Source organism: Schistocerca gregaria, chromosome 3 (assembly GCF_023897955.1).
Source record: "Schistocerca gregaria isolate iqSchGreg1 chromosome 3, iqSchGreg1.2, whole genome shotgun sequence".
In the NCBI taxonomy this organism is placed as follows: domain Eukaryota; kingdom Metazoa; phylum Arthropoda; class Insecta; order Orthoptera; family Acrididae; genus Schistocerca; species Schistocerca gregaria.
Window position 1 is genome coordinate 591,762,467 of NC_064922.1, and position 9,195 is coordinate 591,771,661.

At 43.0% G+C, this 9,195-nt stretch overlaps 1 pseudogene; it reads right to left on the minus strand.

Moving 5' to 3' along the window:
* Positions 1-3,134: 3,134 nt before the first annotated feature.
* Positions 3,135-3,252, minus strand: LOC126356632 (5S ribosomal RNA; annotated as a pseudogene).
* Between the last annotated feature and the right edge of the window lie 5,943 nt (positions 3,253-9,195).

Below are 9,195 nucleotides of genomic sequence, written 5' to 3' on the forward strand. Positions count from 1 at the left end.
AATGAAAAGTTTATTTAAGCAATGAATTAGTATAGTCTGATGTTAAGATGTGTTTATTTCTGAGTGTTCATTCTGAAAAGGATGGATGGAGCCTATCTAAAAGATGGGACAACGTTCATGGTACCTGTTGGTTGGATGGCTTATTTAGTGTTGTCAGATGCTGCCTTGAAGACACAATGTAAACCATGCGTGAAGACTGGCTGTGACAATGACGGTGACATATGGGGACAAAGTAAAACGTTTTATCATTGTGTTCAATTGGAATCTGTTAGCTAAGACAGACCAATTTTGACAGAGTCCGTATGAATGTAATTGTGACAATTTTGTTATGCTTGTCATTGTAAACAAGACTGCAATATACGATGTGTTGTTTATGAGAAGCATCATATATATTTCTAGAATTTGGATACTGTGCTGTACTCATAACTTCCAGCAACAACTGCAGCACTTCGAGAAATGAAGTAGAATCAGGAGATAATGGCAATAGGAGGACAAAGAGAGCATGGCCCCACATTGCATATTTGCCAAATTTATTCAAGATGGCTGATCAAGATGGCGACAATAGATGTGCCAACGTCGCAATGACGCCATAGTGTGAAGTTCAAATTTTTGCGGGAAAATCGGTCAATTGGGCTACTTCCACTAACCTAACCCCTTCCCCCCCCCCCCCCCCAACATTCCCCCTCCCCCAAAAAACGGTGGCAAGTTCAAGTTGTGGCAGGAAAAAGGTCACCTGGGCTACCTCCACTAACCTAAGAAAATGGCAGGGAAATATGTAGGTCACTTGGGTTACCTCCACTAACTTAAGTCATCCAACCACCACCTCTTCCTTGGAATTGGTGGGAAAAGGACTCAGCCAGTTCTGGGCTGCTGGATAGGATAGACTTAAGCCTTCATTCTGCATGCAGTGCTTATTTAAACAGATTGAGTTGTCATAGGCAATAGCTCCATTCAGTGTGTTCACCATGAGGTCCAGTGTCCAACTGACCTAGTATACAGTACTGTCAATTGTCACTGGAGGGCGCCATAGTCCCTTGGCAGTCTGGGGGAGGGGTGGGGGAGGGGTGGCAGGAAAAGAACTCAGTCTGTGTCCAGCTGCTGGAGAAAGGAAGGAGTGTACTTTTATTTATTTTTTCAGTGGGAAGTTGGAATAATTTATTTAGGGATGAATTTCACATAGTATATTTGTTATGCTGATACAAAACACTTGTCCTGGCGTGCTTGGGGTCACAGTAAATAGCCTACAGACCTGCAAACTACTCGTAAATCACTGAAATAATGCATTACACTGATGTGCAGACTCGCAAAAAACTGGTAAATTGTCAAAATAATGATTGTAAAACGCTCTGCAGATACGCTCACTAATTATAAACTGTCGAAATAATGTATTGCACAGCCTACAGACCTGTTCACAAAATAATGCAACAGACATGTTCACTACGCATAAAATTGTTAAAAAAATAATGCACATATAACGCTCTACCAACACTCTCACAACATTTAAACAGCCGAAAATAATGCACTGCACAAACACTCATTGCACGTAAAATCGCTTTCAGACTATCGTTAAGACATTCGGCGGTGACGTGTCAGCGAACTGTTCCCTACAGAGGTCCAATGCATGCACACGGCGGTGCGGTGTGCCCTGCAAAGCGACTGTCAGTTGCCAGACCACTCACAGGTGCCCGTTCGGGTCTCGCAATTATGAGGTGCTGGCATCCCTTTCATACCTGACACCTGAGAAATTCCTGTCGAAACATGTGTTTACCTGTCCACTATGGCTGATGTATAGCTGGGGGTTGAGCACCGAGAGAGATGTTTGCATAGTGGCTCACCCTCACAGGTGCACTAAAAGGTTCTCAGTGTTATACTGGCGTCACATGTCAATGTAAATAAAAACCAAGTCTCCCTTAGGACACGTTATGGAAATTTGTTGCAATGCTTCCCAAAATAATACAGGTTACATTCACCTTAGCAGTCCTAACAGAATAGCTGTCCCATGTCAAGACACTTCCAGCCACTTCCACGTTTACCCAGCCACCATGCATACCTGCCAGTCCAGTGCAAGCCCAATTGCCAACTAAGAGATGTCTGCATAGTGACTCCCTCATGCAGGTGCAGCAGAAAGGTTGTCAGTGTTATACTGAAGCCTCATGTCTATGTACATAACAGCCAAGTCTCCCTCTGGACGTGCTATAGAAATCTTTTGCAATGGTTCCCAGAATAACAAAGCAAGCATTCTTCCTAGCGATCCTAAAAGAACAGCCCATTCATTACATATCAGTCCCTTCTCAGAATTCGTAAAGTGTTGCAGAAATAATTGTCACTTTTTTTGTTGTCGTAGGAACTTTCGTGATGGCTGCTTGGAAATCTTGTCCTAACAGGACCTGTTCACTAAAATAGCCCAGAATGACACTGTTTGCATTCTCGCTGACAGTCCTAATGAGGAAACCTGTCCTGATTTCAACAATTGTCTCAGAAACAGTAAACTTCTCACTGCTAAAAGCCTTCATTATGTACGCGCACAGTTGCAAAAACATCGTTAATCATAAAAGCATTCTTGTTATTTGGAAAGAGTGATGATGGTCGCATCAAGTCCTTCCAGAAATAGTGACTTTCCATGATAGCTTCTCATTCAAATAAAACTCTCTCATTGGTCGCATCAGTCTCTATATGAACCCACAACCACCCTCCATTGTGCTTAGTCCGCTGCTGTCTGACTTGTGCATACCTTCAACTCTGTGTGCACGTCTGTTTCTTCTCCCCAAGCTGAATAGAGGTAGCAGCCTCAACGATTTATAGTGTAGTGGCAAGAGTCGTAGAGTTCTGGAGACAGGATTACCAAGTGAGTAAATAATTTGTGTTTTGATTCTAAATTTTCTTGTGTATGTTAAATTCGCCTTATTAATTCTGTCTCCTTGATATAGTATAAGCACTCCGTCTTCAGGCCACAAGTGGCCCATTGGGACCATCCGACCGTCGTGTCATCCTCAGCTGAGGATGCAGATAGGAGGGGCGTGTGGTCAGCACACTGCTCTCCCGGTCGTTACGATGGTTTTCTATGACCGGAGCCGCTACTATTCGGTTGAGTAGCTCCTCAATTGGCATCACGAGGCTGAGTGCACCGCAGAAAAAGACAACAGCGCGTGGCGGCCCAGATGGTCACCCATCCAAGTGCTGGCCACACTCAACAGCGCTTAACTTCGGTGATCTAACGGGAACAGGTGTATCCACTGCGGAAAGGCTGTTGCCTTGTTATAGTATAAGTCCAGGATTTTATCTTGGAACGCGAGGAGGGATGGAAGGGGCTTGGACTGTGGCAGACTCTTGAAGTCCAGCCCAGCCTCCTGTGGAGAGTTCACAGCCAGGATTGCCATGTGAGTATAATTTTCATTGTAATTTGTTCTTGTATAGTAGCGATTCATACTTGTTTTTCGGTTTATATATCTTGTTTGTTGTTGAAGGCTAGGCAGACCAATTGCTAGATGCCAGTTCTGATGGGGACGATGAGATGCCTGAATGGGTCAGACAAAGGGCCACTGAACTAGAGGAGGAAGAAAGGCACCGTGATCTGGCCCTATTAGATGATGATGATGATATGGAGTGTAGTGGAGTCACCCAATGAAGTGTTAATGCATTGGAGCCAGAGTGAAAAAGTAATTACTCGCAAGAATCGGTAAGAAATGCACTTAGCTATTTTTTTTATCTCTTCTTCCACAGCGGTCGTGCCACCACAGCCACAACACAGTGAGGTGCAAATACCGGTGGTGGCTAAACTTTCTTCCTACCCAAAGAGGCGCCCAGTAAGTCCACGCATCGCCTAAGGGCGTTGCTAGTCACTGCGAGGGAAGCCACCGCCGTCACCCCAGCAACGCCGCTCTGTCGTCCGTGGGCCAAGCAACAATCCACCACTCCTCCAGTTACTAGGTCGTGTCGGCAGCAGCAGCAACAACAGCGTCGTAAACTATAACTGCCATCTGGCTGTTCCGTTTGGTCTGACATGGTAGCACCACAGTATGCTCCTGCATCATCATCACCATCATATCTGCCTTGTCAGAATCAGCATAAATGCAAGGTATCTGTGCGTCGGCATATACTGACTTGCTCTCCCCGCGCCATCATCAATGGGGTGGACGCAGAATACCATTAATAGTAACAGAGAAGATCCTGTGGCTAGTGGCAGTTCTCTCTCCCGTCCTTTTAGTGAAGGACATCAGGCCAGTGATACCATACTGCAGTTAAAATACTTGGTGATTGCATATGCCTTTGAGGAGCGAATCCCGTTCACAGAATCGAGAACCTGACAGGAGGGTACTGCGACCCTGTTAGTTTTCTAAGGGCATGCCTTCCTGTCATGGAAAAGGAGCTGCTCAAGCTTGTCAATTAACTGCAGTATCCTGCCATTAAATGCAGTGCAGTGCTCTTCATTGAACTATCACCCCCCCCCCCCCCCCTCCAAAGTTGATTCCGGTATTGAGGAGACAACTCTTCATTATCTTTGGGGAGAAAATGGCGTGATAACGCAAATACCGGTGATGACTAAACCTTCTTCCTACCCAAAGAGGCGCCTAGTGGGGCCACGCGTCGCCTGTAAGGGCGTTGCCTGTCACTGCGAGGGAAGCCACTGCCGTCACGCCAGCACTGCCGCTGTCATAGGACCGTTGCTATTCACAATATACATAAATGACCTTGTGGATGACATCGGAAGTTCACTGAGGCTTTTTGCAGATGATGCTGTGGCGTATCAAGAGGTTGTGATAATGGAAAATTGTACTGAAATACAGGAGGATCTGCAGCGAATTGACGCATGGTGCAGGGAATGACAACTGAATCTCAATGTAGACAAGTGTAACGTGCTGCGAATACATAGAAAGATAGATCCCTTATCATTTAGCTACAAAATAGCAGGTCAGCAACTGGAAGCAGTTAATTCCATAAATTATCTGGGAGTACGCATTAGGAGTGATTTAAAATGGAACGATCATATAAAGTTGATCGTCGTTAAAGCAGATGCCAGACTGAGATTCACTGGAAGAATCCTAAGGAAATGCAATCCGACAACAAAGGAAGTAGGTTACAGTACGCTTGTTCGCCCACTGCTTGAATGCTGCTCAGCAGTGTGGGATCCGTACCAGATAGGGTTGATAGAAGAGATAGAGAAGATCCAACGGAGAGCAGCGCGCTTCGTTACAGGATCGTTTAGTAATCGCGAAAGCGTTACAGAGATGATAGATAAACTCCAGTGGAAGACTCTGTAGGAGAGATGTTCAGTAGCTCGGTACGGGCTTTTGTTAAAGTTTCGAGAACATACCTTCACTGAAGAGTCAAGTAGTATATTGCTCCCTCCTACGTATATCTCGCGAAGAGACCATGAAGATGAAATCAGAGAGATTAGAGCCCACACAGAAGCATACCGACAATCCTTCTTTCCACGAACAATGCGAGACTGGAACAGAAGGGAGAACCGATAGAGGTACTCAGGGTACCCTACGCCACACACCGTCAGGTGGCTTGCAGAGTATGGATGTAGATGTAGATGTAGAGCATGTCAGTCGACGAGTGGTTTAGTAAATCCACCTTCAGTGCTATACTGGCCCAGTTGTCCAAGATGGAGGTCAGAGGGTCAGCTAAAGTACTCAGCTGAATACCACACCTGGACATCCATACACATGTCTGTGATTCGGTAAATGGAGGGTCAAGCTATATTAAGCTCCCTAATAAGCAGGCACACATTAATGTCGAAAATAGAAAGAATCAGGCTTGTTTTGCATGGTCGATCCTGGTTTGCAAAAGAAACTATGATCGTAGGGATCATCCTAAGCGTTCCAGTACATACAATGTCGGTGATAATCTTCATGGGTCTTATAACGTTAATGGTATCGAGTTCCCCATCAAGATCCAGACATACCTAAATTTGAGGCGCAGAATACTGGAATACCAATTCACGTTTATGAAGAGTCATATTGGCAAGACAAGCAGGCCCCTCCATTTCTCAAAATTTTCTGGTCGAGCGTGAGCTGCCTGTAATCATGCTACTCTTCACTGAAGGTGATAATTATCACTATGTTTGGATCAAAGACATGTCCCGACTCCTTTCCGCCCAACTGAGTAATCATAATGGTAAACAGCATATTTGCTTAAGGTGCCTCAATGCCTTTTTCTCAGATAAGCTGTTAGTGGCGCATCTAGTAGAATGCACTTCCAAGAACCCGTTGTGTGTTATGATGCCTACTGAGTAAAACAAATTCATAACATTTAAGAATGTTCACCACCAGGAGCGATGCCCATTTGTAGTATACACCAACTTTGAATGCCTCCTCGCTCCTGTGACCCGCTGTGAAGGTGACCCTACAGCCTCACATACCACCTTTACAGAAAAACACGTACCATATGTGGCAATATACCAAATTGTATTCCAGTCTAAAACGCTACAAATCTTGCGTCATTGATAATCGTGCGGTTTGGCTGCTCATTGACCTCGAAAACCTTTCATGGGAGGTTGATAAGCGTTACAGCGACAACGTTCCCATGACTAAATCGAAGGAGAATGAAGATTTGTATAACAACCCCGTTGATTGTCATATTTGCCAAGTTCCGTGCTGCTGCTTACAATGAGTACAATTTGAGGTACCAGCTACCACGGCTAATACCCGTTTTTCTTTCACAATTTAAGCAGGTATGCATCATATGGTATCGAGAGCCCTCTGTATCGAAGACTATTTCCGGTGGCTGTGCAGTGGCGCTCGCGGTGCTGCACCATAGCCGTCTCATATGGCACAGTAGACCAGCATTCAATCGAGAGGACATGAGGTGTACACTGTCCTGCAGTCTGAAATATGCATGTCGCCTCATGACGATAAAAAAGTTATTTGTGATTATGGGATTGAAACTCTCCCATACTCACACTATCCACTTGTAGCGATAGAAGGTGTGGGGCACTCTGATTGAGTGATAGTGAGAAAGAATCAGAGAGACAGAGAGAGAGAGAGAGAGATAGAGATAGAGAGAGAGAGAGTGAGAGAGAGAGACTGCATAGTAGTAGTATAACCATTTTACCATAGTGTAAGTAATGTTGTGTGTGTGTGTGTGTGTGTGTGTGTGTGTGTGAACGTTGTGTAAATATTTATGTGTGCTATATACACATGTATATACATATGCAGAGAGCATGTGCAGAAAAAAGGATAAAAAAGAAAAAACACCATGTGTGTGAAAGAAAAAAATTAAAAAAGGATAAGAAATATTAAAAAGCATAAATATAAAATACAAAAAAATGGTACATTTATTTATTTGTCCATACGCAATGTATGTGTAGCCTGTAAATAATCATATATATCTACACACCACGTGCATCTTGTAAATATAATAGCTTTTAAGTTTTTCACCTGCCACTAGCCATCCAAGTCAGAATAGTTTTTAAGTATATATATATATATATATATATATATATATATATATATATATATATATATATAGTCCATCAGAATTGTTGTAAAAGAAATGCTCCTGGGGCTGTGGAATTTAGTTGCAGTAAAGAAAGTGTCTCCACATTAGTTTTTAGAGTAGATTTATAAAAAAAAATTCCAACCAGTGTTACTGTTATAGCAAGCAAGTTAAAAGTATTTCTGCATGGGAATAGCAGAGTCAATTTATACCTCAAGAATACTATATTGTACCTCAAAAGCTACATTGTACCTCAAGAATTATATGGTACCTCAAGAACTATATTGTCTTTGTATGAACTGATCAAACGAAGAAAAAAAAATCGTCACCATACATGTTTGTTTTTGTTTTTTACAAAAGACGTATCCCCTGTTGCATTATGGATGTATACGTATATAAAGGTTGTGCAGGTCACAAATGACATTAGTTTTGCTGAAGATGAGTGCTATTAAGGAGGTGAAGTTTTAAGATGGAAGATAACAAAATATATAGAATGGTTGCATAGAATTATGCCAATCGTGCAACAAGAATTGGGTTATGGGAGCAGGGGGCATGCGACCATATCCGCTTCCAAAGATATATAGCAGACATGTCTAAAATTATATCTCCTGTGCCTGAAGAAAATCACAGAATAGCACGTGGTTAAAACTGTACACTGCCAAAGCAGTAACAGGGTTGGGAAAAAAAGGAACACAGAGAATGTGAGGTAAAAATTCATTTATTTCTCATCCAACTTGAAATAAATTTTAGTTTTTCATAAGCAGACACAGCAGCACTATTTTCGCACATCTTCTTCTTATTATTATTGAGTGGCTGGAGGGAAGGGCACCTGTAGAATTCCAGGTCTTGAATAGCAGCGAACTTAAAGATTCAACACATCCATGAGATCCTCTCCGTCTCCTTCATGTAGATGATGGTATCCTAGTGGTCGAATAATTGGAGCGACATCACCATGTCTTTATAGGATATACCAGGATCATACCAGTGCATTCCTTGGTACAAATGTGTTAACCACTTTGCACCTTTCTGTGTCTTAGCACACTGCACATATTTGAAAGACCTCGGCGATGCAATGTTTTCTGAGAATGTCTCTATTATCTCAGCATCTTCTGCGTACACTACGAATGCAACCTCTTTAAATATGATCTGACTACACTCACCATCATAGGAACCCCGAGCGTCTGCATTATTGTTCACACCTTGAGATGGCATTGTGAAATGCTCTGCGGCGCCTGTTCATTTACACAGCTCATTGGGCAATAGATGATGACTCAGTCATGTAGAACTAGAGCATACACGACAGTGAGTTATGGGAAATTTGTTGAAGATTCAAATTCAATTCACACACCTACAAGTCCAGACTCAATTATCTCGTTCTGTTTCGAGCAGTCTATTACCATCTTCGGTAATACTCCTTGAACTTCCGTGGACTAAGTAGACACTCTACTCCCTTCTTCTTCAGCACTTTCATAGTAAGAAGCACGAAACCTTGCATACATGTCTTATGCTAGACTGTATACATTTGCATTGCATTTGCATTTGTAAATTGTCATATGAGCAGAAATCTGAATTCAGGTAGACTTTCGCATTAGTTAACTTGCAGCTGTCGAACACACTGGAATCATTTGCTATATTACCTCTTCTATCAGTGTGAAACGCAAGTGAAGAGATTTTAATATCCCAAGTTTGTCTGCTCGCAGTCGGTAACACTGGGTGCTCGAAAACCTCCCATGAGCGAAATGTCGGTTACAGAAA